This window comes from Nilaparvata lugens, chromosome 10 (assembly GCF_014356525.2).
Source record: "Nilaparvata lugens isolate BPH chromosome 10, ASM1435652v1, whole genome shotgun sequence".
In the NCBI taxonomy this organism is placed as follows: domain Eukaryota; kingdom Metazoa; phylum Arthropoda; class Insecta; order Hemiptera; family Delphacidae; genus Nilaparvata; species Nilaparvata lugens.
In genome coordinates, this window is record NC_052513.1 from 22,596,996 (window position 1) to 22,612,581 (window position 15,586).

The 15,586-nt window shown below is 34.1% G+C and overlaps 1 protein-coding gene across 7 annotated transcripts in view; it reads right to left on the minus strand.

Annotated features, from left to right (window-relative positions):
• The window catches only part of LOC111044806 (sex peptide receptor), a 364,455-nt gene that overhangs the window by 223,598 nt on the left and 125,271 nt on the right, over positions 1–15,586 (minus strand). The window contains exon 3 of one of the 7 annotated variants that reach the window (XM_039436569.1): positions 5,834–5,857. The exons of the other annotated variants lie outside the window; for them this stretch is intronic. The gene's annotated coding sequence lies outside the window, so the exon portion shown is untranslated. The remainder of the gene's footprint in view (positions 1–5,833; positions 5,858–15,586) is intronic. 7 annotated transcript variants of the gene reach the window in all.

Sequence of the window (15,586 nt, forward strand, 5' to 3'; positions counted from 1 at the left end):
CTGAGATCAGAAATCAAAAGGAAGAAAATGTTTCTCTACAGTTCCATTCTTTGCGAAAATAGAAGGCAGGAAAATGATGGAATGTAGAACATGACGCTTGAATGACAGCGTTTTTTTCACCAAGTGTATTCCACGTTGTATACTCTTGAAAACCTCAATGATTAGGAGTATTCAGTGAGAATGTTTCTATTAATGAAATTCGCTAGTTATTGATCCGTTGAATTTGGGAAATGTGCTGTCCAAGGCACAAATTCAAAAACAACACAAATAAATATATTAGAAACAATTTTGGAAGATAGGACTGTTACGAATTTTTGGAAGTGATAAATATTATTCACCACTCTGTTATTTCTAATTGTACTTATCGATTCTTGATTGTTGAAAACAGAGTTACACTGCTCTTGTTATACAGATTATCATTATTATTTAATCTTGAAACAATATATCATCAAATTATCGATAGTCAATCAATACCAACCGCCTCATTTGAACAACACGAATCAAAGAATCCATGAAACGATAGATTTTCTCCAGAAACTACTCTTAGAAAAACAAGAGCTTCTCATATTGTCTCAAGCACTTTGAAACACTGAACTCTAAAAAACTGTCAGCTTTACTTCTCACAAGCCTAAGTTCGGCTTTTTGGATTTTTTGACACGTTAGAGCTGAGGGTTTTTCCATGAAATAGTCTCAAAAAAGTTCAGTGATTCTTGTCATCAGTGAGGCATGCTACACATGAGACACGAAAAATATTCTCCACGTTTTTGTTGGGAGGTAAATGGCAGACACATGAGATCAAGAATATTAAGGTCGTTGCTGACAGCAACAGGTAGGTATGCTTCTCTCGAGGGTACTAATTGACATCTTGATGTCAGCCTATTAGGGTCCATCAAGCCCTGCCTCCTCACCAGCAGCAGCTAGCATGTTACCATGCAAAAAGCGTTCCCACTCACGCGGAGTGGAATGCTGTGTAATTTTGTGACATCGTCTAAATATCGAATGGACGACATGCTTGATTCAACTCTTGTGTTGCAAATGTATGACCCAGTGTGACTGTTACCTATATAGTACCAAGTTTAAGTACAAGCGAGTGTATCTTTGACACATTTGTGAAAATGTCATCTCATACCGAGCATAACGCATTAAATATTCATGAATCTTAATTCCTTATTGAGCTGAGGGTTTTTCCATGAAATAGTCTCAAAAAAGTTCAGTGATTCTTGTCATCAGTGAGGCATGCTACACATGAGACACGAAAAATATTCTCCACGTTTTTGTTGGGAGGTAAATGGCACACACATATCCCACATCCTTCCCGAGTTCAGAACTTGTGATGTATTAATGATTTCTCATCATTCTCGATATGCACAGCTTTATAGACTGTTTCTGACTTGCTCGATGTGGCCGTGTTTTTTCAGAATTAGACATGATCCTGTTGACAAGATATATAATCAGAGAAATATAATGCAATCGTATTTTTTCTTCATGATGTCATCCATAAACCTCATGTTTAGAACAGAATCTATCGGAAATTGTAGATATATAATTTTATTATCGATGGACATAGTGAGACATATTTGGAACTGGCACTGTTCTAGTTATAAACTCAGTGGTATTGTAGGCTACTATGTAGTGGCAACTCCATTATGGAACTGCTATAGAAGTAGTGAAGAGTGTAGGCTTGATTACGATCCATTGAATCGTGTAACTGAAACCAAAACGTCCAATTTGATCAGAACGTTCCGCTATTGACGGTATTATTCAGTTGACATAATATCCACTCATTAATCGAATGATAGAGTATGACTGATGAACATGAGCTCAATATCAAAGGATAATATTAAGAGAGATTATAGTAAGAGAGAAAATATTCAAGAGAGATTATTTAGCTTTATGAACTACCACAAGTCATTACGAATCAAGTGAGAAGGACTGATTTCTATAATATTCTTAAAAGTGTTCAATAATATTTCAACTTGTTCTATTTTAGCATCTATCATCCAATTGTAAGTGCTTAGTGAGAGTTCAAATTTTGAATTTTAAAAATGCCCAATATTGATTTTTCTATTTCGATTTTTGCTTTTTAGAAGAGTAAAAACTTGAATGAAAATGGTTCAGTTCAATTCTACTGAAATGTTATCCAGCAACAAAAATGATTTTCAGTAATAATTCACATTGTTGTACAACAACATGACTTGATGGAAAATCAACAACACTGAGTGCCTGCAAGTCATTCAAGGACGAAATACTAACAAGACTATTATTCAGGCGTAGAAGCTTTGTATCCAATTAATTATGCTTGGCTAAACATGGATGATTGCAGTGCAGTGACATTACCCGGTTCAAAATGACGGGATTCAACCCGATGACAGCTTCCAGAAATCCATTTCTTCAAACAAGCAAGATGAAGGAAGAGATACTTGGTAGATCCTCTTAATTCCCTATTGAAATATCTTGGGATAAGAACTGAAGCGAGATTTCACTCAGATGAAGTGGATTGAAGTGAATTGCGCTTTTTAGAAGCATCTTTCAAGAGCTAACTCGTGCGTTGCCATTTGTTGGGATCTGCTTTTTCAGAAATATGTAAATGCGACTGACGAAAAGGCTCCAACTTTGACATTGGATTCATAGTTGTTCCATCGACTTAGCACCAAGAACAGATTTCTACTTCTTCTCTCTATTCGCTTCATTCATACACTTCTTGGTGGTGGAGGGGGAAGGTTTGACTCATGGAATGAATTAAATTCAAATTACAATATTTCAATCCTCACCCAATTAAATTTAATATTTCATAATCAACACATATTATATGAATCAGGCTGAAATTATATAGACACATATATCTCATTCGAAGTTTCCGATTGGATGTGTTAATTGCTTAATTTCGAATTTTGATACAGGGTTTCGCTTTAGGAATTATTGGAAATACTGATAAATTCAAAGTAGAGAAATAGTCACGGTGTCAGTTGATTCTCTATAACTTATAAAGACTCATAAGGAGTGAAGCATGTAACGTCATTCTCAAGGAACATTCACAGGAATACTATCATCTTCCTCTGCTTCATGAATCTTTAATATCATTCATTAATAACAAATAGTGACTTTTGACTCATGTATAGGAACATTATTGGCCAAATTTATGTTATCGCAACCTCAACGTTTATTCTGATTCAAGGTATAAATACTCCAGTCAATCCAGGAAATTAGTTCCTTGAGCCATAGTATTATCACAACCACATCATTTATTCCTCTCATTAATTCATGTTTTGTCACGGAACTGTATCTTCATTTATAGACACAATCTTTCACAAAAAACAAAACCCATTATATAGATAAGAATTTAAATCTGACCATCCTTTTCAAATTATTTCTTCACAATGTCATCCATAAACCTCATGTTTAGAACAGAATCTATCGGAAATTGTAGATATATAATTTTATTATCGATGGACATAGTGAGACATATTTGGAACTGGCACTGTTCTAGTTATAAACTCAGTGGTATTGTAGGCTACTATGTAGTGGCAACTCCATTATGGAACTGCTATAGAAGTAGTGAAGAGTGTAGGCTTGATTACGATCCATTGAATCGTGTAACTGAAACCAAAACGTCCAATTTGATCAGAGCGTTCCGCTATTGACGGTATTATTCAGTTGACATAATATCCACTCATTAATCGAATGATAGAGTATGACTGATGAACATGAGCTCAATATCAAAGGATAATATTAAGATAAATTATAGTAAGAGAGAAAATATTCAAGAGAGATTATTTAGCTTTATGAACTACCACAAGTCATTACGAATCAAGTGAGAAGGACTGATTTCTATAATATTCTTAAAAGTGTTCAATAATATTTCAACTTGTTCTATTTTAGCATCTATCATCCAATTGTAAGTGCTTTGTGAGAGTTCAAATTTTGAATTTTAAAAATGCCCAATATTGATTTTTCTATTTCGATTTTTGCTTTTTAGAAGAGTAAAAACTTGAATGAAAATGGTTCAGTTCAATTCTACTGAAATGTTATCCAGCAACAAACATGATTTTCAGTAATAATTCACATTGTTGTACAACAACATGACTTGATGGAAAATCAACAACACTGAGTGCCTGCAAGTCATTCAAGGACGAAATACTAACAAGACTATTATTCAGGCGTAGAAGCTTTGTATCCAATTAATTATGCTTGGCTAAACATGGATGATTGCAGTGCAGTGACATTACCCGGTTCAAAATGACGGGATTCAACCCGATGACAGCTTCCAGAAATCCATTTCTTCAAACAAGCAAGATGAAGGAAGAGAAACTTGGTAGATCCTCTTAATTCCCTATTGAAATATCTTGGGATAAGAACTGAAGCGAGATTTCACTCAGATGAAGTGGATTGAAGTGAATTGCGCTTTTTAAAAGCATCTTTCAAGAGCTAACTCGTGCGTTGCCATTTGTTGGGATCTGCTTTTTCAGAAATATGTAAATGCGACTGACGAAAAGGCTCCAACTTTGACATTGGATTCATAGTTGTTCCATCGACTTAGCACCAAGAACAGATTTCTACTTCTTCTCTCTATTCGCTTCATTCATACACTTCTTGGTGGTGGAGGGGGAAGGTTTGACTCATGGAATGAATTAAATTCAAATTACAATATTTCAATCCTCACCCAATTAAATTTAATATTTCATAATAAACATATATTATAAGAATTAGGCTGAAATTATATAGACACATATATCTCATTCGAAGTTTCCGATTGGATGTGTTAATTGCTTAATTTCGAATTTTGATACAGGGTTTCGCTTTAGGAATTATTGGAAATACTGATAAATGCAAAGTAGAGAAATAGTCACGGTGTCAGTTGATTCTCTATAACTTGTAAAGACTCATAAGGAGTGAAGCATGTAACGTCATTCTCAAGGAACATTCACAGGAATACTATCATCTTCCTCTGCTTCATGAATCTTTAATATCATTCATTAATAACGAATAGTGACTTTTGACTCATGTATAGGAACATTATTGGCCAAATTTATGTTATCGCAACCTCAACGTTTATTCTGATTCAAGGTATAAATACTCCAGTCAATCCAGGAAATTAGTTCCTTGAGCCATAGTATTATCACAACCACATCATTTATTCCTCTCATTAATTCATGTTTTGTCACGGAACTGTATCTTCATTTATAGACACAATCTCTCACAAAAAACAAAACCCATTATATAGATAAGAATTTAAATCTGACCATCCTTTTCAAATTATTTCTTCACAACATTTTTCGGCATTTGAAAATGCTTAGAAATGACTTTAGTAGCCGAAACATGTTGTGACAAAACAATTTATAAATGGTACTTAGATTTAAATTGTTATTCATATTAGAAAGTAGCTCTAAAGAAAAAAGACAATTAGATGGCGAAACCCCATTATTTATTTGTCATATTACTTATATTGTTGATGGTGATAACTTCCGTAATTTGTTCATGCTCCTCACTAACATGCATTATTAAATGTCAACGTTAACTGTTATTAGTGTAATGAATCTTGCCAACTACATCATGTTGATATCTACCTCACATACCAGCTCAATTTATGTTCCCAACCCTGAAACAATGATGTTGTAGGTACAATAACCTGGATGTAGGGTTAACAACCCGGCTGAGAATGTAAGTGCTGTTGCACCACAAAGCTGGATAATGTCCTTGTTATTAGTAAGATGATGGGAATGTTGAATCCCTAGAGATTAAGAGCATCAATATGCCTTCCGAGAGAGACATCGATATTGGAACTGAGCGAGGAAGTAAATTACAATCATCCGCTTTTCGAACAAGGATTACTTACTCATTTCTACCTCATTCACTCGACCTGGAAGGAGAGAAAACAGTGATGTGAATCTACTTTGTGTAATTAATTATATATTTCAATATTGTAGACCTACAAATGGATTAATAATGAGAACAATCATTATTTGAAAATCAGCAAAGCCTACAAGAGTCTAGAGAACATTGTAAGGGTTGATGGCTCATCTCAAAGTAATTGATGAATCCTGCTTGTAAATCATTCACTTGTTGGCATTCAGAATTCTGTGTTCAAACATGAGTCATGTGCTTATCGTAGGCTGAATCAGGAGAGCAATCATTGAGAAGATCAATATTTAGAAATTCAAAAGAATGATGATTTCCAATTTCGATATCAATTTATTCACAACATACAAAAATACAATAAGAAAAAGCAATGAGCAGTAAAACAATTACAATAATAGTAACAATACAAATAACACACAAAAAATATTGTTAAAAAGATGTGGTGTGGTGATGTGCTGGAAGAAAGAGGGGGAAAATACCTTGTCAGCTTTGGTTTCCCATATAATAGGAAGGTGAGGTATAACAGAAAGGGAAAGGATCGAGAGGGGAGTGGAAGAAGGTGGTAGATTGGCAGGGTTGAAAGAAAATAGATAGGATGTGGAATAAGGATCCAGGTAACAGTTACAATAATTGAAGATCAGGAAAAATACTGCTTTTAATAAATTTCGTGCTTAATTTTCTTTGTAATTTTAGCATTTAATAATGATCCGGAATTTTATTGATTATTATAGTACTTAGGTAAATAAGTTTCCGTCCAATCGTTTCAATATTAGTATTATATATCATATAGTTATTTGAAGTAGGTCTCAAGCTGTGATGTCTACTTAATGATCTGTTGGTGCATGGAGAATTTGTTATATTTTTTATTTAATATTATATAACATTATCAACAAATAACTTTGAGATTGTTAAAACATTAAATTTATCAAATATGAGGTTCGTCAGTAAAAATCTGGGTTTATTTAAAATAGATCTAATTATTTATTTCTGCATTATGAACAGTTCTTCCAAATGGGAGTTGTAACACCCTATCTATACAGTAACTCCGTATTGCATTATCGATTGCATAAATAAATTTAATATGGACATTCCATTTTTAGTTTTCATCTATATTTAGACACCCAGATAGATATACTGATGATAGGACACGTGCAGGTGTTGGGGTCGAGGTTGCAATTTGAATGGAGTTTCAAGTTAAATTATCTGTCAGGCTGTCCTAATTTATTGAAAGAAAATGTAATTTAGTTAGTTTTTTGTATGTTTAAGCTCAATGTATTACTATCAAGCCACTTTTTCATCCTCAAGCGGTTGCTCAGCAATTTCATGAACCTCAGCCCACGTTCTTCCTTAGAAAATAGCAACTGTTTCATCAGGAAAGGATATTATAGTTGAATTTTCAAGTTTTGAATTGAGAAGATCATTTTCATGAATATTATAAAAATCTCACACAACTTTACTTGCCGTTATGAAAATTGATCACCTGACGCTAGTGTTACCGCGAATTTCAAGTCTACTATTCAAAGATTTTAGCCAGCTGGTGACAGGACAATAACGCTGGAGACACACTCATGAGGTCTGCTATCTCTTCATAGTGAATGATTCAATAGTATCAGCAATAATTTGCAATTGAATAATCACATTTTCTCGAATTTAAAGCTTATTTTCAATTTCAGGTGGAAATGTTACTGAACATTATTTGTTGAGATTTTCATGCTCAATATACTCCACTTGATTTTATTTTGTTTCAATTGTATCTGGAGCCTGATAATTGGGAATCTAAAATCGAACTTTGCATTGATGGGGCGGAGCTCCTGGAATTTTTCAGATATGGGACTTGTGGCAGTTGATAGAGCTTATCGATGACTATTTTAGGTATGAATTTGATCAAAATCGTTGAAGCCGATTCCTAGAAAATCACGAAAAACCATGTTTTTGACAACATTTTCGCCACTTTAGCCGCCATCTTGAATTGCATTTGATCGAAATTGTTCGTGTCGGATCCTTATAGTGAAAGGACCTTAAGTTCAAGTTTCAAGTCATTCCGTTAATTGGGAGATGAGATATCGTGTACACAGACGCACATACACTCATACACACACACACACACACACACACACACACACACACACACACACACACACACACACACACACACACACACACACACACACACACACACACACACAGACCAATACCCAAAAACCAGTATTTTGGACTCAGGGGACCTTGAAACGTATAGAAATTTAGAAATTGGGGTACCATATTTTTTTCGGAAAGCAATACTTTCCTTACCTATGGTAATAGGGCAAGGAAAGTAAAAAGTAGAGGCGATAAAACAGTGCTTTGTGGGAGGCCATAAGGGGTGAGTTCGGTGGTATTAGTTTAATTATTTATAGATAGGGATTGGGTTCTATCAGACAAGTAGCTCTTAATAACTTTTACTCTGATTAATTGCATTTATCCTACGGTTTACCAATTTCTCAACAAATATGTTTTCATGACTTCTAAAAACAACATTCCAATTTTCATTCTTCAAGTGATTGATAAGAGTACTGTACTTAATAGAGGTCTTGGTATTATATTTATCCCTATCGGCAGTATTGAATTGATTTCTACCATTACCTAGGTGGAATAAAGCTGAATAATGATCTTTGATTGTATTTTTGAGGATATTCTCAAACGAATAACTGAAAGTGGTATTGGCATTTTTGAAAAAAATATGATCCAGGCATGTCTCAGACGTATTTGTAACTCTCGTACTCCCGTTCATGAGAGATTCAAAACCTCTCCGTTGTAAAACATGCATATATATATAACCCTGTACATGGTTATTAGTAGGATGAATATTGATATTTATATCACCTACCACACAAACACTGATTTTATTTGGCATATTTTCAAGTAGCTGGTGTAGGCGATTAACAAAATTTTCTGTGTTATTGTTACTAGGAGATCTATAAATTCCAATATATATATATATAAATATATATTATTTCATAACCTTTAATCAAGGCGAAAGGAGTTGACTTCAGAGATATCACATGAGATTTCATTGAAACTGAGATCATTCTTGATGAAAACACACAAACTATCACATTTGTTAATTCTAGTATAACTGCAGCAGTATTATCCTGAGATATTGTGAAGTAAAGGCATATTTTCAGTGAACCAAGTTTCAGTTAATACAATTAGATGAACGTCAGTTTTGAAGCTATTCAAACAACAGATGAATTAATTGAAATTTGCATTATAAATTTATTATTATCATACAAATATAATTATTATTGCAATATTCTACGAATATTAGTGGAGAGAATATTGAGAAACTCGACATTTTTTCCGGTTATTGTAGAAACATAATTTGTATAACCATCAATTTCCGGCGTCAAATTTGCAATTATTTCCAATAAACTAAGAATTTCACTTACATTGGCCATAAAAAACTTTCTTTAGTTTACTTGCTAGATGAAGTGATGATAGATAGTTTCCAAAGCTACATTACTGTTGAGTTGATGATTCGTTATAGTGATTTGCAACAGAGACCATTGACCTCAGTTCCAAATGTGGAATTTTATTGATCATATTCGGTTTTATCGATTAACGTTTCAATTGCTCTAATATGCAGGGTGATTCATAATTATGATGAAATAATTTGATACGTGATAGTAGAGGTAAAAATAAGAAAAAAAGTTTTCAAAAACATATATCCATAAACGCTTCATTAGCGAGCTATACAGAGTGAAAGTTTTCGCCCTGTTCCTCTGGAGAAACACATCAATGCTGGATTGTTTGGGGACTAGTTTTTGAGAAACTTATGGTGGATTCATATGGAGAAATATCTGAAAAATTGAATAAAACTAGTCTGGAAGCTGTAGTGAGAGTAGTTTTTGATAAAAAAATTGCATGGTTGCCTGTAAAGTCGGTATACGGGCGAAAGTTTTACGTGACAACGACTTGAGTGGTAAAATAATTTTAATGTGAATATTCATTCGTATAGTAGGAAGAAGGATGAAATAATAGTAACAATTTAAAACATTTATTTATACAAAGAATTATATTTAAAACATTAATTTATACAAAGAATCTCGCACTGAACCACAACATTGTGATTACTACAACATAACCTATTCACTTATGCATGATTATGTGATTATGCATTATTGTGATTACTACAACATAACCTATTCACTTATTCACCTAAGCAGGCGCAGTCGCAGGAGATTGCTTGCGGCGCCTGCGCAGGTTGACTGCTCAGTTTCTCTCTCTCTCCAGGTGAATGCCTTCGGATTGCTGCTGCGTTGCTCACCACTGCTGCTATTCGTGCCCTTCCAGACGACCGTGAACCGAAACGAACGCTCTCACTCGCTCTCATTGTGAGCGCATAACGTGTGAACGTAATGCAGTTTCTTGAAGTGTCACCCGGCAAACCAATTTATAAGACGTTGTCACGTCAAAAAGTTGAAATATGCAAAAAATCTAAGTAGAGTAGCACAGACTTCTACGTTTGATGCCCAATAACTTTCTTTAATGACCAGTAAATAAATAATTTTTCGCAATAAAAATTGTAGAGAATTTGATTCTGGAAAGAATTATGTAAGCTGTGTAGACTAAATTTGAATAAAATGTATTCTTATGTAGTACATTACACCACAAAAATATGCTGTTTCATGAGGAGAGAACTAATAACTCATAGGTTGTAGCTGGTTGCAAATAAAATATTCTGTTTTTTATGAAAAGTTTTTCTGTTATATTGAAGTAACATATCTAAATGACATTAAACTTATACCAAAAGACTGAAAATGATCTTCAAAGTGACCTCCGTTGTTCTTAATGCATATGTTCAGACGTCTTCTCATCGATTGTTGGACCCGTTCAAATATTCCAGGAGTCTGCTTTATCATTTCTATTCCGTTCAAAATCCTTAATCGGAGTTCTTCAATGGTATCAATCAGAGTATTGTATACTAAGGTTTTCAAAGTACAGTACAAAGTACTAACTTACAGTTTGTTGTTTGTTCAACAGTGAGCTAAAATACTTCTAAAAATAATTTTCAGCTGATAATTTCTTTAAAATATTTTCTTATTTGAAACAAAATAAATCAGCTGTTTTGGAACAGCTGTTACTTAAATCCATGTTTTATTTGCAATCAGCTACAACCTATGAGTTGTTATTAGTTCTCTCCTCATAAAACGGCAATTTTTTGTGGTGTAATGAACTACATAAGAATACATTTTATTTAAATTAAGTTTACACAGCTTACATGATTATTTTCAGAATTATATTCTCTACCATTTTCATTGCGAAATATTATGTGTTTACTGGTCATTAAAGAAAGTTATTGGGCATCAAATGAAGAAGTCTGTGTTTTTCTACTTGGATTTTTCGCATATTTCAACTTTCTTCTCAAAAACTACTCACACTACAGCTTCCAGACTAGTTTTATTCAATTTTTCAGATATTTTTCCATATGAATCCAGCATAAGTCTTTCAAAAACTAGTCCCCAAACAATTCAGCATCGACGTATTTCACCAGAGGAACTGAATTCCGGTCGAAAACTTTCACCCTGTATAGCTCACTAATGAAGCGTTTATGGATATATGTTTATACGAATTTTTTTCTTATTTTTACCTCTACCATCACGTATCAAATTATTCCACCATAATTATGAATGACCCTGTATATATTGGGCAGGTTGTATCATTGACTCTATGATTATGTCATTTTTTAATTTTTTTTGCAAACTGCATAGTTAGGGGCTTGTGCTTTGTTGGAACAGGACTTAAAAGTCATGTCCTTCCAAAGCACAGTGACCACAAACTGTGGGTTCAGCCCTGCAAAACTTAGAAACATGCCCCACATCCATACATTTGAAACAATGTGATTCCTAATCTTTCACTCTACAATAGGTACAATCTACAATCTTTTACTCTACAATAGGTCCAATCTATAATCTTTTACTCTACAATAGGTCCAATCTACAATCTTTCACTCTACAATAAGTCCAATCTACAATATTTTACTCTACAATAGGTCCAATCTTCAATCTTTTACTCTACAATAGGTCCAATCTACAATCTTTTACTCTACAATAGACCCAATCTACAATCTTTCACTCTACAATAGGTCAAATCTACATAATATAGAGTCGCTCTTAATTTATTGTTTCTCGCCGGATATTAGAAGAACATTCAATTACCCAATGAGTTTGCTCTTTCCCCTTTCGTCCTACTTTGAACAATGGGATGAATGAATTCCTTTTCATATTTCAATTTTTTAAATGAGTTGCGAAAATTCCTATTTGAAATATCCAAGATCAAAATCACTCTGAGTTAATTCGCTAGAATTCTGCATTTTGAGTTTCAATAAAGAATTTGAACCTTCAATGATTGATTATTGTTCTCATCATCGCATGATTATTGGATTGATAGTTGACGTGATTTTCTGAAAATCTCTTGAGGAGAGATAAGAATTTTCAGGAGACTGGGTCATCAGAACAATAAGAATGAAATGGATCAAACTACTTTAAAAGCTCTTTCAGAATGCATTCAGATTGAATTCACTCGAAATCGGAGAAGAGACAACAATCTTCCTCCCTTTGTTTGGCGAATTTTGAGTGGTGACAGATCTATTAAAACGGCGTTATTGTCCGTCGAACGTTTACGAAAGAGCATTTCATTACTGGAAAGCCCCAGAAAATGAATGTTTGTATACTTCGTGAGAGCAAAATAATGCGAAAAACTCCGTTACTTGGCCGTTTAGATAGATTCTTGCCATTCAATTACCAAAGTAAACAAACTTGGATATTTTTCAGTACAAACATTCTCTCCCGATTGAAAACGAGAATCGATTCTGATTCACTTAACTAAGTTCAAGGCTGAAAAGCGAAAACGTACCGAAAGTGTCCTAAAAGTTGTTTTTCGTCGCTATCAGGTCTCTTTATAATTCCTCTTCCTTCTTTTCCCTTGTGATTTGAATGGAAATTTCTTATGAAGTTTCCACATCTTTTCTAAAAGAGAGCTTGAAGCATAAGAATGCATCTCACAATAAAACCTTCATATTTGGAGTCGGATATCTTCAATTATTTATTCCACATCGTTCTTGAGTCTGTATGAAGGATGAATAACGAGACTAAAAGTCTATGAGACTGGACTTGGAATGGAAGTGAATAATACGTATTTTTATATATCTTAGCTTATTTTTATCAGTCACTCGTATTTTTTGATGATTGAAGCTATTCTTAATCCATTGTGGCGTGCAGTCACAATGCTTCAATGAACGTGAAAATTGGAGTCAGCAACCTTCTATCTACTGTCTTATATATCTCTCATATATGTTCACTGATAAATTCTCCCAGCATTTTATCAATCTTTGAGTTTATCGCTCCATCTCGAAATCACAATAATACCATATTTCACAATCCATCATTCTATCACCCTGTGTAGGCTACCGATTCAAATATCTTGCATTCACAACAAAAACACTGATCAGAGGTCTCAAAGAAGTTTCATCAACTGAACAAATTTGAAACCTGATCATTGTTATTTTATAATCTTTCATCGTAATTGTGTAGACCATCTCACCTGATCCAATATTTTCTTGTGTTGTGAAGCGCTCCATTGCAACAGACCCTAAACTTTGGCCTGTCAGGATAAAGGGGAAATTAATTTCGCTTAGAACAATCCTCTTTCCCCTTTGGAAAACTCGAGGTGTACCACCCTCAACGACAGGACAGCCTGTTACATCCCTATTGATCGATATTGATCATTTGCTAGCTTAACACTCACTGTGTGTGCTTTCACAATTAGTAAGGGCCTCACACTGTTGAACCAAATTTGATATTGTATTTCTGTGTGACTCACATCTCTCCGACTACCATCATTTCTTTACACTCTTGTTGAAATGTTCTTTCGCATCATTTCAGACGATCGTTCCTCCTCGAGATGTTTATGCTTCCAATTAACACGTGAGTGTTAATACCAATTTATAAAATAATTCTTCAATCTCTGGAATATCAAGATTTAAGAAGAGGATCAATATTGTAAATGATAATAAGAAATGTTGGTTTCAACTTGTCTTATATACTTCTTTATCAATCCAAACAAATAATTTTGCAGCTTTGCTGCAGAGAAACGATGATTTCTCTAGAAAATCCAGGGATTTCCATTTTTATGATTGCTGATAGCACTATTGATCGATAAATGTAAACTTTTCTCTGTTCAGCTCTTGAATGAAATCGAGGGGAAATATTGTTTTTCACAATAATAGAAAGTACTCTCATTCAGCTCTTTACTCTTCTCGCACTCTTTCTATCTCCAGCTCCACATCTCATCATCTCATTATCCTCATACCTCTGAACAGTCTGTATTCTCTTTTCCTTTGTTAATTTTCCTTATATTTTCATATTTCACTCCTTAGCTTGACATCACCTAAAAATCATGAATTTGTCCTTAATAACTGAATCTGAAATCTGCTTAAGTTGGAAGCTACATCAAATTCTCCATTGATCAGATCATAATAATTATAATAACATTATTATATTATCATAGAACACATAATAAATACTACTCACAGATAAATAACATGAAGGATGAGTGGTATAAAAATATTTCAAATGCTATGTCTCCCTCCCAGCTTCAGCTGGAGAATGAAATATTCCATTTATATACTATGAAAACAACGAGTTTGGAAACTTATTCAAATTCTACATTTCAAAACATAGATTTTTTATTTACTTGATTAAGGATTATGAATACTACACAACCTCCTCAATTCCAATAATTATTATTGATGCTGCTCTCAATAATCCAATTATCACACAGCTTACAAATTTTTGTCGTTCGTTGAAATCAGTGAATCCATCCTGCTCTCTTTTCGACGGAGGCTCTTATAATTTGCATCACAAGCAGATCGGCAGTTAACGTGATTGTTTGTCGTTAGTTGAGCGACAAAAAGAGACACTTCGACAATAATTGAAGCATTGGGAGGAACACATTTCAAACTGTCAGCATTCCTGATAAATATAGCATCAACGCTTCCCATTCAATTAATGCTGACAGTTTAAAGTGCAGAATAGCAGCAATGCTCCCCGTTCAACCAATGCTGACAGTATGTAATGGATCTTACGGAGGTGAATTAATTTTTGCCTGAGGGCCGGAGCTCTCAACTCATCCCACTAGCCACCCTTTACAACTCATTTACAACCCACCCCTTTCAGCAGAAAGCTTTGATCGGAAAGCAAGTGAACAGTGGCAGCAGCTATTAAGGTCAACGTGTCGTCCTTGAAAATTTATCACCAAGTCCTTGAAGATAGTGTCGAGCTCGAACTAACTGGAATACTCTTGCTTTGACGCTGGCCTAGTAGCCGAGAGTTGAGTACCCTACTCAATTATTGACAGTGACATGGTAACTCATATTGACGACAAGGGAGAATCAAGTATAAGAGCTGTACACATACACACAGTACACACACGTATTAGAGGTGCGCACAAATGCAGAGGTCAGTAGTGGGATTGGAGTGATTCAATCATGTGGGCTACTAAATTGATGAAATAAAATCAATCATAATTTAATCGAGAGTATTTTATATTTTGAGTTTGAGGAATTGTTCTATCACTGTTGTAAATCTGTGAACTTCCTTGATAGGAATCAATGATAATCAGGGAAACATGATATTCATTATAAGCTAGATAATGAAATGACATACAAAAAAAATTGATAACTCGTAACTGA